The sequence below is a fragment of the Callorhinchus milii genome, unplaced genomic scaffold (assembly GCF_018977255.1).
Source record: "Callorhinchus milii isolate IMCB2004 unplaced genomic scaffold, IMCB_Cmil_1.0 Scaffold1, whole genome shotgun sequence".
Classification (NCBI taxonomy): domain Eukaryota; kingdom Metazoa; phylum Chordata; class Chondrichthyes; order Chimaeriformes; family Callorhinchidae; genus Callorhinchus; species Callorhinchus milii.
In genome coordinates, this window is record NW_024704742.1 from 109463716 (window position 1) to 109481372 (window position 17657).

The window sequence follows — 17657 nt, forward strand, 5'->3', positions numbered from 1 at the left end:
AGAATTGCATCCATGCAATTCTGAAACTACCTCCTAGAGCTCCTGGTGGGAGCGAGGCTCAAGGTCAAATTGATGTACTTTCAGTGATGATTCACTGGGAATATTTTCTTGATTTAACACTGTATGTATTACAGGCCAATCCAGTTCCAACATGGTAGTTTGTGTCTATAAGCCTAGATCCCGGGTATAATGAGGAGTGTAAAAATGGCCGCCTGGTTGTCAGGTGCTGCTGATGTCACTTCCTGCGTATAACAAGCAATACACAACACACAGGAAATGATGTCAATGGCACTTGCTGAGGATAAAGGCGTGCATGTTGTGCACAGGAAGCCAGCGAGTCAACGTCAGAAGTGTATAGTCCACAATATATCTAAGCTATGAAAGGAGCAGTGCTGACAGTGAATGTTATAACAAGATTGGTGCGTATATAAATAGTTAGATTCATTGAAATTGAACATTACAAAGGAATCAGCTATTAAACTTCAGATAAAAGTCCACCTGCCTTTCAAGGTGCATGTAAAAGAGCTCTTGACATTATTTGAAAAGAGAAGCACCAGAACATACAGAACTTTCTTTTCTGTTTACGTCTTTTTGCCACATTTATGATGATTTTCATAAAATCCATGTTACTGTAGTGTTTTTAAACTGCTTTTACTACTTGCAGAAAATCACAACTGGGGAATCTTACCTTTGATAGCATAAAGGGAAGAATGTGTGTGTAGTCAGTTTTTAGTCAGTAGATTAAACTTGGATCCAGTAATAAACAATTTTATTCTTATTTAAGTTAATAATAACCTACAGTAACAAAAGAAGAATGCAACAAAGAAATATATAAACTAGTGGAGAGGGCAGAGTCATCACAAAGTGATAAAGTTCACTCTTTTTTTTACTTATTTCAATAATTATATATGGATTATATATTACACACAGTTTGGGATTGAAAAAGTGCTCAGGAAAATGGTAGCGTGGCTGTAACTTGACTACTGGAAAAGCCTTGTAAACCGTATGTATAATACGTTCACTTGCAAAACCTCAGCTGCGACTTAAGATAACCTTGGAACCAGGATCTAGTGAGTTGGTATAATGTATATTGGTTCCCTGCTGGAGATGCAGTTTACCTTGCGAGGCAGTTTTTCAAGTGGCAAAGCTGGACATTAGCAGCATTCCCACTTTCCCCGAGTTCCTTTCCAACCGCATAATTTTGCAGAAGCAGTAACTTATAATAGACTCTTTGCACTTCCAACATGCTTCAATTCCTTAAGTACTCTGTGACGCCACCTGTGTGAAGGGCACTATACAAATGCAAGTTGTTGTTTTGCTGTTAAGCACTCCTGTTCAGAAATGTGTTCATTCTATTTCTCTGATATATAAGGAATGGGTTGGATGCCAACTACCATATTCTCCAGTTTCAGTGGAAAGATAATATATTGGAACATCTTAAGTCAGTTGTAATTGTGGTTGATACTGAGGCAAATATATAATTAGACGGCAAGTAATAGTGTGTGTTCTGCAGCAGAAAGGTATTCTGATGGGTCAGCCAGAAGTCAAACCTTTTGTTTTGGTATTGGCTGTTTTTCTACTCCATCAAGTGCAGACGGTAGCAGTCTGATACTGCCTCTTCAAGGTGATCTGGTTATTTGAATTGAGTTCATTAAAACTGCAGTTATACTGTAAAAGAGGTGCTGGTTCAACACAAAACATTGAATCAAACTGATCTCATCTCCTGAGATTAACGGGTCTAAGGTTGTAGCAAATGTTGTCACTCAATGCATATTCTCAAGTAAATAACATTTCTATTACCAAGATATTTATTGTGCAGGGCTATCCCTGTCAAAATTGTATTAAGGGAATAATGGGCACCACAGCGTGATTATGAAGAGTTCCAAAGTCAACCATTTGTAACAGTGTATGAACCTGATTATATTATAACCTGCACATCCTCCAGGGTCTGTCACTTTATTTAGGATAAACACTTGAGCCTCACGGGATATATTTTTGGTCCTTTTTTTCCCCAATAAAAATGTTCAGTGTATCAAGCAAATGTGGACCAGGTGATCCATTTAATGGAATAATCTGTTTTAATCACTAGAAATATGTCAAATAAATAATTTTGGCTGATTCCTGAACCAGAGAGTACATTGAATATATCAATATTTAAATAGCCACCAGTGGACATTCTACACTGTAGCAGCAGGTTGATTTCACAAGTCTGCCAAAATGACCAAACAAGGTACCGTGAGCAGTAGGTTGTAACTTTTTGTCCGTGATCGAATTAATCGTGTGAAATACCAAGTAGTCCCAGTTGGAACAGAAGGAATTATTGAAACTTCTGTGGCACAGGTAATTTCTTCTGACCTTATTAGCATTCCCTGGCCAGCAGCAGCAAAATGAAATGGAAATTGTGCATTGCTGCTATTCTATTCTCTTCAAAACCAGCGACACACATTAAAGCTCCAAAACACTTGCACTAGAATGCAATCAAAAGTGCCCTTGGTTCTGAAATGCAGTAAAAGGAAAGCTCTGTTCTCCTGTACGTCTCTTCCTCTCATCACACTCTGGTCATTGCTCGTTCCTCACGTACCTCATCCTGCCATCAGTCGTGAAGCCTTCAGCCATTCTCTGTAACTCACAAAATCACTTTGCCTTGCCGTTCTATCCCTTCTTTCAAAACCTTCAACGAATACTACCTCTCTTTAACTGTGCCTTTGCTCAATACCCTGAAATTTTCTCTCCTTTTCTCCCAGATCAGTAATCCATATTTATTTGTGAAGTGCTTCAAGACTTTCATCCTACTACAGAAGAACAAGTTGTTTAAAGTAAATTGAGAATCTCCAGAAAAGTGAGATGTATTAAATTGAGGACTGAAGTATAAATTCAGAACATAAGATGGACGCGAATAGCACTCCTTCTTTTCCTTATTCTCAACCACTGCACAATCCCTTTTTTCATTCCTTCCAAGTAATGGAGAATTTATTGTTTCACTCACTTAAGTGAATATCTTTTTTATATGTAGTAGTGCTTTGGGACATCCTCCCAACGTGAAAGGTGCTCTATAAGTGTAATTTTGTTGTTGTTGTAGTATTATTATCAATGAAACTCTTAAAATGTCTGTGCAGGACTTGTAGGGTATGTGGGGCACATAGTATGGAAACCAAAAATGGATTTCTAAAGGCAGGGCTTATTCATAATGATCTAATGCAATGGTCAGATTAAAGGATTTGATATTTTCTCTCCAGGGGGATTCTTTTCCTTTTTGCAGCCTTTATGTTTTCTTCTAGGTTCACAATAAATTGAAGTTCACTGTGCAACAAATTTGCCTGTTCTCGTGCTAGCAGGTAGAAACTCTTTTTCATTACTGCTCTGTTTGTTCATGCTGAAAAATATTAAGGCCAGGTCAGAGGCATTTTAGAAGATGAAAGTAAAAGATTAATAAATGTGCCAAAGCCTCATTCTAATTGAAACCGAAGCATATGTTGCAAGTATGTGAAATATGTCCCAGATGTTTAACCTCAGCCTGTACCTCTGCTTTCCCTGTGCAGCACAAGGCACCCATTAGTCCTGTAACCTTTGTACTCAGGACTAAATGGGGTATTACATGGCACAAAACTCACACACCTGTTTTCCATTCAATAAGGACCCCTCACGGGCATCACATAAGCTCCTGCATGTGTTTTCACTTAGCAGATCATTGGGCGATTGTGAAAAGTGTCTTTCTTGGAGCCAATGTAGATATTAGTCACTTAGTCACAATGAAAGGGCAAGTCAGCGGTTAATTGTTCAGAGCTGTGAGTCTGTAAACTATAGCAGGTAACTGAAAAGAGTCCTTGTTTTTGAGAGAACTGCAAAGGCTTTGGATTGGCTTGAATTTATAGCTGCTGGAGTTAAAAAAAAAAGACCTGCTCGAGTTAGTAGTAACAGAAAATAATATAATTGTATTAATGGTTCTAATCGCTTAGAGAATAATTTTTTTTATTTTGGGGGGATGTAAAATAATTATCACCTTACATCCCACTGAAATTTTGTTATGGTTGCAATGTATTGGATTTGTTACATGTAAGAATGTAAGATAAGCTTCCAGTAGATTGGTTTTATACATCCTTACTGGAAAGTGATCTTGTGTAGACAGAGTTGAGAACAGGATCGGACTCAGCTGTTATGCCCTCAAAATTGAATTGTCTGCCGACACTCACTGTCTAGGCTCAGATATGAGAAAAGATCCATTGGTGAGATGCCAGAGAGCGTCTGACATGCATAGAACCTAACCCCAGCCTGAGCTAGTGTCTTCAGTAGAGGAGGAGGAAGGGAGAATTGACCTTACATCCACTTGTTAAAGGTTGTGGTTTATACATACATCCTACATCGTGTAGTCCTGTAGCTCAGTGGTTAGAGCACTCGCTTTGCAAGCGAGAGACCTGAGTTCAATTCCAGGCAGGTCAGGGCGAAACCTTGGGCAAGTTTCCTTACTCCACACGCCTAATAATAATCCCTCCAAAAACCAAAAACAATAATAAATTGGTCATTTTCAATCTACGACTGTTTGTGGGACATTGCTGTGTGCAATTGGCTGCCGCGTTCGCCCACAAATATACAGTCAATTCACTTTACAGTTTGTTCTGTGAAGCGCTTTGGGACGTCCTCCCGACGTGAAAAGCGCGATATCAAATGCAAGGATTATTATTAGTATTACATACCTCCAGTGTCACTCTTACCTACTTAGAGTCCTGAGGCATATTTAATGCTTCAACTTCTGCTTCAGCTGAGATTGACTAACTCCCAATGTGAAAGTTGCTACATAAATGTAAAATTGTTGGTGGTGTTGTAAATCAAACCTACAATCTTCTAGTCGATATGAGTAATTTTTTTTGCTGTACCAGAGGCTTACTGCTTTGGTAACTGGAAGTTCATAGTTCCAACCTGTGGAACTCCGTTTACCTGTAGTGGATCAAATTAGAGTCAAGTTCTGTGATTTGGCAAAATGTACTTCTAGTTACTGGTAGGAAGTAGCTATGAATCGTTGTATATTAGACACTTGTTTGGTGTCGTGCTCTACTGGGGAGAGTGTTTACCCACTAAACCATCAGAGAAGCAAGAGGAGTATTCTTCTAAAACTAATTTTTTAAAAAATCAAGAGAAATAATAATCAAGAACAATGCCCCCATTTGTAAAACCCTTATGCCTTGACTCATAGTATGAATGGTACAATATCTATTGCCATGTCATCAGTCTACAACTGCTGAGTGGAAACAACTGTCATTCAAACTCCATTCAAAAATATTTAGCTTTGTACTTGGAGGTTTAAATAATTTGAATAATATGTTTTACTTACTGATTAATGAATTGGAATGGGGTTCTAATGACAATAACACACTCGAAGGATATATTAGGCATTTTACTGGTTCTGTAGCACATTTCTATGGGATACATCAACATTATAAATTATAGCCTATATATAATTCACTGTGACTGTTAGGTGATGAAATAAATGGTATTCGTGTGTTATGAGAGAAATTCTGCTGCTAGAGAATTAACCTGACCACAGCCACTTGACTGATTTTTATACGCAAAGTCTCAGGAACACAGAATGAATACTCTTCCTGTTGAATGGGTCTGACTACATAGGACAAAATTGAAAACATGCAATTTTTTTCTGATTATGTTCTTGAGGTATATAAATGATTTATTATCAAAGTGTTCAAACATTAGCACTGTCATGGGATCAAATATTATTTGTTGGTTTTAGACTAGTTCCTCATTTCCACTGAGTACCTGACAGAGTCCAGAAATGAGGTCCAATAAGCAACGTGGATAAGACGTTTAGAGGCCCCATGAGACATGAGGAAAGGAATAGGTACACATGATAGTGGGGCCATGTTTATTAAATAATACATAATAATACAGTAATAATATTACACAGGACACTATTAATAGCTATTAAATTATAGACATCTCAAAGACGTGATAAGGTGCTACATCAAATGCAAGGATTATTATACTACAGTGCACCTTACCAGGGGAGAGTGCTGGGTGAATTCAACAACAGTAATTTACATTTATATAGTGCCTTTCAAGTTAGAAGGATGTCTCAAAGGGGACTTTACACAGCTGACTGGGAGCCCATTTGGGGGTAGAAGGAGTGGAGGGAGCTGAAGAGGGTGGATGAGGTGGTAAAAGGTGATAGTCGAAAACAAAAATGCAGCTGAAAAGATGGATCTTTGGGTGGGCTTTAAAGGTGGGAAGGGCGAAGCAGAGGGACTTTGGATGGCGTTCTAAAGAGTGGGAGAAGGATAGCTGAAAGTTTGCCCATCAAAGGTGGGCAAATCGGGTGGGGAGACACGAAGCAAGCTGACTCCAATTAAAATAAGATGTTTCAGACTCTCCATCAAGTAGGGTAGCAAAGTCCACAATTCTAGTACTTCTGCCCTTGCACAATTTGTAGTTAACAAAAGAAAACCGAAATGAGTAACATCTCATATGGAGTCCTGTAGCTCAGTGGATAGAGCACTCGCCTTGCAAGTAAGAGACCTGGGTTCAATTCCCAGCAGGGTGAAACCTTGGGCAAGTTTCCTTACTCCACACGCCTGATAATAATCCCTCAAGAAAAAGACAATAATAATTTGGTCACTCAATCCACGGCTGTTTGTGGGACACTGCTGTGCGCAATTGGCTCCTGCATTTCGCCCACAAATATACAGTCAATTCACTTTACAGTATATTCTGTAAAGCGCTTTGAGACGTCTAGAAGATGTGAAAAGCGCAATATCAAATGCAATGATTATTAATATTATCTCATATACAAAACAACTATTATCTTTCCAGCCTTTTGAGAGCTTGATTTCAATGCAGTACAAGCCTATGAAAAATAAAAAAGTTCCACACAATATTCCAGTCACATACTTTCTAAACTGCCATGGTATAAATTTTTAAAGATGAGAGCTATACAAGGCCGGAAGAGTACACTGAACATTACAGGCATGGGTTAGGCATTGAGCATGTTTTCCACAGACTGAAACAAGTCAGAATAAACTGCTGCAATCTGCAGTGCTGTACCCCCACATCTCATGAACACAAAGATTCTGATAAAAGGAAAGAAGGAATATATCTGACTATCCCCCCGCCTTCCCCCTTGTTTAGCTATCTTTAAATCCCTCATCAAGACTTACACTTACTTCAGTACACCCATATGGGGGTCAGCTCTCAAGGACTAAGCCATTAGATCCAAGAGAGACCCTTTACACTAGTTCCTAAGAACACCCTTTAATCTATTTCATGTCATCCTCTAGAGCTTATTCCTACTTGTGGGCTGACAATGCTTCTCACTGAAGTAATTTAAGAGGGATACGCCCATCTGAATCTAAGGGTATGGAAGGTGGCCAAATCTGAACAAATAACCTACTTCATGAAACTAAATCTCAGAAAAGATGATTTCTAAATCCCAAGTTTATTGGGGCGTGGTCTCTTGGCAACTTCCAACAGCTAACAACAACGCTGACAGCAAAAAACAACTTACCCAAGTAGAAGGCCCCAACAGCATTTACTGCAGTCCATAAAGTGCGTTTTGTGAAGGAGAAATAACCAATAGATAAAGGAATGCTGCTGCAATCTACCCTCATACAGACCTAGCCCTAACGTGCTTTGTTAGGTAGAGTCCGGCAGTTATTTTAATAAAATAATAGTAGTAGAGTTGAAGATGCAAAGAGTATAGCATAACAGCTTCTCTTTAGAAACTACAGATCCAGGACCTGATTGAAGTGAAGTGATCATAATGTGTCCTGTAATAAAATGCAGTACAGTCTGTATCAAAACAGATGCCCTCAGACAGTAATAGGTCACTGTTGGTGTATAATCTTTGACAGAACCAACGCAGTGTTGCTTCAGGTGTAGCACAAAAGCCTTATGTAATGTCAGACTTACACAGATTCATGAAAGAAGTGAGTGCAGTTTGCCAAGTGCACTCAGAACAGCAAGACTCATAAATCAAAACTTTAAAACAGCACATTTATTGAGTGAGAAAATTGTGATATGCAATAAAAATACATTTTGAGGAACCTTACTGCATCTCTTATCTAAATTCGATGCTTTTGTAGGGTTGCTTTGATTTTAAAATATATCCACTCTGCACTTTAATTGACAAAACAGTGGGCTCACCAAGAGGGCCCCAGGCAAGATGACATTCAGGTGTGCAACACAATTAAACTTGAGGAACTAATTGAAGCCAAATCTCAGTAAAATACCTTAAGATAACCCAGAAAATGTTACCGGGTGAAATAACATTTGACAGAACAACCCAAATGCCATAAAAGCAAAGATGCTCTTTAGAATTACGGGGTGATAATCATCACATCACTGAAATTTGTGTTCAGACCAGTCTATAGTTGCTGACTGGTGTGAATTCCCCTGTGACCTTGGTTAGACCCGAAAACTCTGTGAACCACCATTGGCACATGGAATGAAGCCGGTCTTTTTTTACTTCAAGGAATCTTGCTGTTCTGAGTGCACTTGGCAAACTGTACTCACTTCTTTCATGTATCTGTGTAAGTCTGACATTACATATGGCTTTTGTGCTACACTTGAAGCAACACTGCGTTGGTTGGCTTAACGCAGTCAGACATCCCGTGATGCAGCACTCTGCTGGCGGCAATATCAATGGCAGTATCAATGGTGGCAGCCGGTGGTTTCAGACCCAAGCACTGTTCTGAGGGGAGGAGGGAATCCACACCCACATGTGGTCAGTTATTAACTGGTTTGACTGCCCTTTACATCTATGGAGTTTATCCTGTAGTCCTGGCCAACAATCCCCCAAATAAAATTGGTCACTCAGTCCATGCCTGTTTGTGGGACACTGCTATATGCAAATTGACTGCTGTGTTTACCCACAAAATACAATCAGTCATACCACTTTATAGTATATCCTGTGAAGCACTTTGATTAGGCACTATATCAAATAGAAGGATTATCATGCAATCACATCACATATTATATTTTTGACCCCATTTATGGAAGAGAATACATTAATTTGCAGCACAGATAACCCACAGCACAAAAAAAATCCATCTCTACTCTTTCTGTCACCTGATGGGAGTCTTGCTGTGAGTACATGTGAAATATTACAGTGGCAGCAGACATAAAAATCTGAAGGGAACAAGGCTCTTGTACTTACAATATTCAGAAAAAACAAGAACTGGTTTGGATAGCATGTTACAAAGATGTGATGGAATGCCTGGTTCAGATCATTTTGTAAACTGCTTGAGCTTTCCTTTGATAGATTCTCTCATCATCTGAACCCTCCTCTGGTGTGTCACAACTTTGAAATGAACTGTAAAAAAGCCACTGAAAAAAGCCAGATAAAATTATATTTGTCATTTGTTGTGTTCCACTTTAAAGTTACCGATATTGTACTCTGTTGCATTTTCAGTGAGGTTTAAATCCAGGCAGTAAGGATCAAAGAGGGTTGAATTTCTCATGTCATAAGTTGCAGTATTAACTGGGAGGAAAAAGAGGGGACTTACTCAATGGGTAATGGGACCACAGATCATAAAGAACAGAAAGTGGCAGATTTGAATCCCGTTTTGTGATGAGTTAGTTGTTCTGAGGTAGTGCAGATATAGGGGTGCTACAATTCGCCTCAATAGCTTTGGGTTACGCACTGTAAATTAGCCAGGATTAATGGCCACTTGGCTGAGGTACCAGAGGCTGTCTGACAAACCATACCGCTGTAAAAGACAATAAGATTCAATCTCTATCAGGAGAGATGGAAAGTTTAGAAGAAAAGCAATATCCTTCCCAAAACATTTTCAAGTGTTTTCGAGAGCTTAATTTTGAGTGACCACAACATAGTGCTGCAGCTGTTTAGTTCAATAGTAATAGCAATTATAATAATAAACATGATCCTTGCATTTGGTATAATGCCCTATCACATTGTTGAGACATCTCAAAGCACTTCACAGGATATTCTATAAAATGGTTTGACTGTTTATTTTGTGGGTGAAAAGTCTTGTTCAAAGCTGTGTGAATATCAGTTGCTTTGAAAGCACGGATGATCAACAAAGTGTGTCTGCACTGTGTGCTGTAAAACGATTCAGAAAGTTGTCTCAGCCCTGACGTTGTAACGGTGTTTACATTAAAGATGATCAGACATGAGCCAGTGAGGTCTTTTACTAGTGTTACGAGACATTACCGGATAATTCCATTTCTAAAATTAGCAATTCTTCAGGAAGAAAGTTATCCCTTGAGTCGTTTTGAAAAAAGCCTGATAAAATTGGTTATACTACAGACAACAGATAGTATGATATGAATATGCTCTCAGCAGAGAGAAAAAAAATGACTTCTCCTGTCATATTTAGTGTTTGAGGGCAGTAACACAAAACTGATGAACTAATAAGCAGCTGTTAAAGCCTGATAATGCAATGGGTCTATTGATCAGGTGCCGATGGGTACAGCTGGCATGCACTGCACTTACATCAAGCGTGCTCTGCCTCGAGGTGCCTATGAGGTAGCCTTTCGCTTGGTTGACCTCTGTAGTCACAGTTTCTTAATCTACGGCTTCAGATTTCAAACCTGGCAATTATATTACTTTTTAATGGATTACATTAGAGAAATGTGTCAGCTTTTAGCAGAAACATATAACATTGAATCAGATCAATATACACGGACAATTATGAAAGAAAAAGTGAAATATGGAATTACAGCCTTGCTTATCTCCTGATAGCATATGGAAAGTAAATTCACAAAGCTGACATATTCCCCTGACTCCTCAGATATATTTTAATGTGATAGTTGTCAGTAAATGGACTATAGAGTGTAACTGGATTCCTCTAATGCTTTTGGAAACAACAGCAAAGTTGATTTAAGGGAGGAAAATATCTGATTCTCTTTACCTGAGATAAGTACATTTCAAATATGAGAGATTGAAAAAGCTATGCTCCATTCCTGGGGAAAACCCACAGAGGTTTACTATTGGTTGAATCACAGAATAAAGCAGTAAAGCTTCAGAAATTCAAAGCTTTTGAACAATTTGGGAATAATTATGAAATCCATTTGCAGTCTGCATGCTTCATTTGAATGTACTATTCTATTAAAATTATAGAAACATTATTTTACTAGAAACATGTTTACAAGTCTTTCTGAACAATGTTTTTTGGTCCAGCAGGCACCAAATCTCACAGCAGGTGAAGCCAGCTAATAACTCGGAGACCCGACCAAGACCTGTAAATCTCAGGCCATTGCTTCATGCACTGAACCCTGGCCCTTCTTTCAGGCAATCTTTGAAAGTAGTTTTCTTACCTGAGGTTAATCAATCACAGCTTTCATTTTGCAGACTTTCGGGTCAGTACTTTCTGTACACTTTAAACAGAAATCCAAATCCAAAAGAACTTACAGATTTGTAATGGTTTTTATAGCAGTTTTGTTATCATAGAGTAAAGTTATTTTGCCAACATCTGTTTATATTTTCTTTTAACATTTAAAACTGACTTGTGACTAATTCCACAGGATGACCTGTGGAAGAGTATGTCATGTTTGCCCAAACATTTAACAGGCTGTACAAATATAGCCAACTAGAAGTTCCCATTAGTGACAATAAGTCCACTTAATTTGTCTTGTAAAAAGAATGACTAAGATGCAACATTCAGATCAAGTGCTGAGTCTAACCAATGTGTTAGGGCATTGTATTTCAAAGTCAAATGTGCTCTAATCCAGGAGAAATGTTTTCACACCGCTGGTCATTATACACTATAGTATTATCAAATTTAATTTAATGGGAGGCCTACTAGACAGTTTATTTGGTTAGGAAACAAGAGAGTTTGATTTCAGAATTTTTGCAATTTTTAAAAATACAGTAAAAATGGTAAATCCAAATTTTAAAAAAAATGTAATACATAAATGTTTGGAGACACCGGGCTGCCATACCACATTGAAGAAGCGAATATTTTAAAATAAATAATAATTCTCAGGCAAATAACAGAATTGTTGCCTTGGAAATGATCAAGTTGGAAAATTAGCCAGTGTAAACAGAGGACTGCTCAACAAATGTAAGGATGAAATGAATGGATCCCAGTTTTATTAAAGATGCAAATTAGATTCGGTGTGGGAAATAAATGCTGGAAATATGGCTATCATGGGATACTTTTGACAACATGATAATCTGAAAGAAACGCAATATTTTGATGGCTGGATAAAAGCCAACTGTGACTACCAGCAATCCTGTTGATTTGAGGATTGGGGAGGGAGGAGGTGGAGATGTTCACGCCAATGAACTATAAAGCTACACTTTTACTTGTTACATTGTAACAGCTGAGTTTTTGTCTTTTGCAAAGAAGCAATGAATGTCTCGCATTTCAATCTGAACTAGGATTGTGTTTTAACACTAAAACGCCATTTAGCCGGACCAGTGTGTGTGTGGGTGGGAGATCTGGCTAAGTGTATAAGCTATCTTCTGCTCACAGGATTCAAACAGAGTCAAAGACAATATCGCTGGCCACTGAAGGTCAGCAAGGGTGGTGAGGCGGGAGCGTGGACTGAGAGAGGTGGGCGGGCAGGAAACGATGGGCCTGCGGAAGCTTTCTTTTAAAATTCCGAATACCCAGAGTCTGTGATTCCTTTATACATAGGGGAACTGCTTATTATTGCGCTCTCTCACTTTGGTGTATCAGAGTATTGCTGTTATCATAACATGAGAAAAAAATAGGTGTACCATAGATACTTCAGGATTAAAATCAAACGGAATAGATCATACCTCTAATTATAAAGTGTGTCAGTGGCTGTCCTTGCTGGAGAGGAAGTATTTAGAAGTTCCTGCACTGCTCATGCTGTATGCAATAGCAGGAAATAGTAACAATGTGACATTGGTTGACGTTGATAGTCTTGTCCCTGTGGCTTTGAAACTAGTAAATTGCTGAATTGATTTTCATTGGAATTAACATCTTTCCTCCTTATCTTCCTTCGGCCACCGCCCTCCCCCCGCCTCGGTTCAGTGCAGACATTCTAGTTGGTCTGACCTTTAAAAGCTACCAAAAAATTACCATCTGTTACTGGTGTAATCATTTTCATTTCCTTTAGTAGTTAAAGTTCGTCTCATGTAATTGAATTGTGGCACAATTTTTAGGAACCTGTTAAAAGTAAAATGAACTGGTTACAACTAGATATCTTGTCTGGAAAATATTTCTGTATTATATGGCATCTTATGTTTTTATTTTGTTTATTTGATCTATTATTGTATCATGGCTACACACATCTCGCCCAGCGACTGTCAGAGTCTGTCAGAGCAGCCTGTCAGACTTGGCACTGAATGTCTCTGTCACCACAGTCGGTTGGCGTCATTCAAAAGAGGCCATTCTGGGTGAAATTGTGTTTTTCTCCCATTCAATTTCAAATTGTTTCCTTTACATGATAATCTGGCAATTTTATCTTAAACAAACTAAGTAATAGAACTTCAACTCTGCAATATCTGGTTGTGACCTCACATTGTGAGCTCTCGTGGAGTCCCGTAGCATAGTGGTTAGAGCCCTTGCCTCTGCAAGTGAGAGGACCTGGGTTTCATTCCGGGGCTGGGCGAAATGTTGGCCAAGTTTCCTTATTCCACACGCCTCTGTTCATCTAGCAGTAAGTTAGTCGATTGGTGGATCATTTTCCGGAGGTAATAATCCCTTAAAAAAAAATCCATGACTGTTTGTGAGTTACTGCTGTGTCCAATTGGCTGCCATGTTTCGCCCACAAAATATACTGTTAATTCACTTTACAGTATATTCTGTGAAGCGCTTTGAGATGTCTTGAAGAAGTGATAAGGAGCAATATCAAATGCAAAGATTATTATTATTATATTATTATTTGAACCAACCAAGCTGACAAATAGCCAGAATTCTATTTTTCAACAAGAATCCTATTAAAAAATGTCAGCATTTCCCACACTTCGCTCATTGTTAGTAGAAAGTATTTTTGGAGAAAAGCAGCCAGGAGCTCAACTGACTGAACATTGGACTCCCAACCGGAGGATCGTGAACTTGAATTACAGGGCTGCAATTTTCTGGGGGAGGTTAGTCAGTTTTCAGTTAGGCAATTGGTTGGCAAGCTGTATGAAATCAAGGTGGCCCAGTCAAGGTGGTGACTCATATAGTCTGGGTCACGCCAGTTAAAGTGTGTTGTCTCATTGCTGATTCCTTTTGTTTAGCCAGTCTGGTGTCTGGCATGAGAAACCCATCACCATTGCTGTTTGGATACTGTTAAAAGTGGTCACTTAAGATAGCAATGAGCTACTCCCCATTCAATTTATTGAATTTATTAATTTACTAATAGAGGCTATTTAATGATAAATAATAACAATAATGTTATCACTTTGTGAAGCAAGGCATTCTCTGTGCACAGTGTGAGTGCACACAATGCTTAGAAAGTGATGTTTGTGGTACTTTCTGCTCATAAGTGTAATGCACTGGAAGTGACTGCATTGACCTGACAACCCACAAGTTGGCCAATTTTAGCACAAGAAACCCACTAGTCAGTGCCAGAAGCCAAGGGTACTTTGCTTCCGGTTATCATGAATCCACAGTAGACCTGCTATAAGCAGGTGGAGTCCTGTAGCTCAGTGGTTAGAGCACTCGCCTCGGAAGCGAGACCTGGCTTTGATTCCCATTAGGGCGACTAACAACTGGGTTCCTCCTTACTGCTTGGTAAACAGAGGTGTGTGGAGTAAGGAAATTTGCCCAACGTTTCGCCCTGTCGGGAATCGAACCTAGGTCCTCTCGTTTGTGAAGTGCTCTAACCACTAAGCTACAGTGATCTCTGGGTTTCTTTGCGATTTGACAGAAATAACTGCAAAATTGATTGATACCATTACAAAGAACTCACTGACTTATTCCAAGTGCAATGCAAGAATTATTATTACCACTTACCAATTTTCAGACATTTTTATCACAACGTACATCAATATTATGACACAAAGTCCATGAGCTTCTGTGTTCAGGGGGACGAGATGCACTGATGCTAGTTTAGTCTTAAACAGGACCTCACTTCAGTACTTCATGTTGATGAGCTTTGCTTTGCACCAGCTGGGTAGTATAAAAAGGGTAAAAGACTGTTTCACTTACTTGTCATACAGCTTATCACATGCTAACTGCCTAGACATGTTAGCTATTGGCAGCCAAACTCTTGCTGTTATGTTCTTTGGTAACATTTGTACTGCTGTCTGGTGATTTTATTTTATCCCCGTTCTCCTTCTCTTCTATTATCATTCAGGAAACCTGAGTTTTTATAGATTTAAGTCTACTGAGACTAGACTGTCAACTTTAGAACCCTTCAGTGACAGGTAAAATGAATCTATTGTCGCTGGGCTGAATATGAGCCTTATTCCCAAAGGGATAGCGCCTTCTCTACCTTGTATATCAGATGTTTATAATGTTGTGCAATAATGCCATGCAGCCAACCATTCCACATGTGCCCTGATCAATTATCCTTCTCAGCCCTTTTAAGGTCCACATATATATTTTGCAAATTTACTTGAACAGAATTGGTGTCCAGTGCTTTCATACAGTCCCTGTAGTGTATTAGACTATACTGTCATTAACTTATTGTTTGTGCATTGTGTTATTGCAACTGAAACTTTTATATCATCCTTTGCTGTGGATATTCCTATCTGTTTATTTATCTGATCTTTTTGCTCACTTCCTATGCCTTGGTTCGGGAGGGTTGGATATTCAGCATTCCGTTGTATTCCCTCTCTAGTTCCTGGTGACCTGACCTTTGCTATAATCACCCTTGCTGCTTCTCATGAGTCCTTACAGAGATGTATTACCTCACTGACGAAATGGGCAGCTCTAATACAGAAAACAGATGTGCTTGCAACAAAAAGGATATTTATTGTTTTGTTTCGCTTATCCTTAATTTGTCACTTCTGCTGCGCAGCCATATTCAACAAGGAAAAATATTTAGCTAAGTTTATATTATTTTTTTGCTGAGATCAAGTCAGTGCTTAAGGCTCTGAGGCTCCACAGCTCCTTTTTCTGGGTTTTTGATTCATCAGTAAAATGTGCAACTCCAAAAGGAGAACACTTCAAATGCAGTTCATTTTCAGGATTCTGCAACTGCTTGTTTTGGTTATACGAGGTGTACATCTTCACTCTGTAGCAGTGATCTACTTCTGTGATTGATAGCATTAGTAGCAGCGACTGGAGATCAGGAGCGATGGTAAACAAAACAGACAGCTGTCGACTTTGATCTCCCAGACTCAAAGAAAAAGGCAAAACCTGAACCACCTCCTGAGCACAATCTAGTAGCCCTGCTGGAAGGTGCTCTTGCATGGATTGTGGGTGATGACAGGATAAGCCTCAGCTGTAATGCCTCGTCCATACCAGTTGGTCTTCCAGTACTCGATGTCCATGCTTACGCATGAAGAATACTCATTTGGATCAGTACGGAGGATTTCTGATACCTCTGTCATTATATCTCCACATAATTTTAATTCAAGATCCTTGTCATCACACTCAAATCCCTCCATGGCTTTATTCCATTTTACCTCAGTAACCTCCTGGAACCCTGCAGACCCAATCACTCCCTTCTCTTAGAAAATACTGGCCTGCTTTATGTGCCAAATGAATTAAATCTATAGCAAGACATTTGTTTATGGTGACAAGTTAAAGGTTATTGAAGCTTCCCTAGTGAAGATGCTGTAACCCAATGCAATACTGTGACTGGCTCTAAGTGAAACAATGTGAGCATCCCTAAACCAGAAAGAGCCCAATCACAGTAAAACCTAAAGGTTCCACTAAAATACAACCACTGGAGTATTATTCAGCTGACTCCTCAAATCAATGTCCCCATTATAGTTTTTGTTTTTGCGAACAATTGCACACCATTACATAGAAATGCACAGCTGGGAAACATTTGTCACTCAAATTAAACTGTAACACTTAAATGACATTTGGATTTTTAAATCTCACTTGAAGAGAATGTACCATTCTGGTACCAATGCAAAAGCGAAATAACATAAATATTTCAATTCAGAGAATGTTCCAAATGAAAACCTGCCAAATAAAAACCCATGTCCTTTTCTGACCTTCCAAAACCACTTTCTGACTTTTCAATCACATAATACCTCAAATGTATCAATATTTGCCACGTTTGCTCAACGCGGGATCAATTTAGTTGGGCATTCAGTATTTATCAAATTGAATGTTCCCTGAATGTCCTGGAAGTGGGTCCACACATTAAACTTCCAGCTCACAGACTGCAGCTTTCGACTGCTCTGTGTTCAGTAAAAATCCAGAATCCTGTTAACCTGTTAACCAGAATATAGAATAAGAGATTTTCTTAGTTGCTGGTATAGTATACAATCTTATAAAATGTATTTCTATAATATTATGTTTATGCTAAAATGCAAATAATAAATAAATAATTTTATAATAAAATGCAAGTCTCAAAGATTTACAAGTGACAGTATGGAGACCTTTACACTTGCTCAGTGAATGTGTCATTGCTTTCTCCCCCCCATTATGCTTGTATTTGTGAAATCTGAAGCGTGTAGATTATTGTGATTTAAAATATAGAACAATTACCGAAGTGAGATACTTAATGTGGAGGCTGATTAAGGTGTGAATCCATCTTCATTTACTTTGGCTTGAATTTCCAGATTGTATGCTAACGTGCAAATAACATCGTTTTTTTCAGCAGGCATG

The 17657-nt window shown here is 38.7% G+C and overlaps 1 protein-coding gene across 3 annotated transcripts in view; it reads left to right on the plus strand.

The window, feature by feature from the left end:
• Positions 1 to 17657, plus strand: part of mctp1a (multiple C2 domains, transmembrane 1a) — a 251498-nt gene that overhangs the window by 212852 nt on the left and 20989 nt on the right. The gene's annotated exons all lie outside the window — the stretch shown is intronic.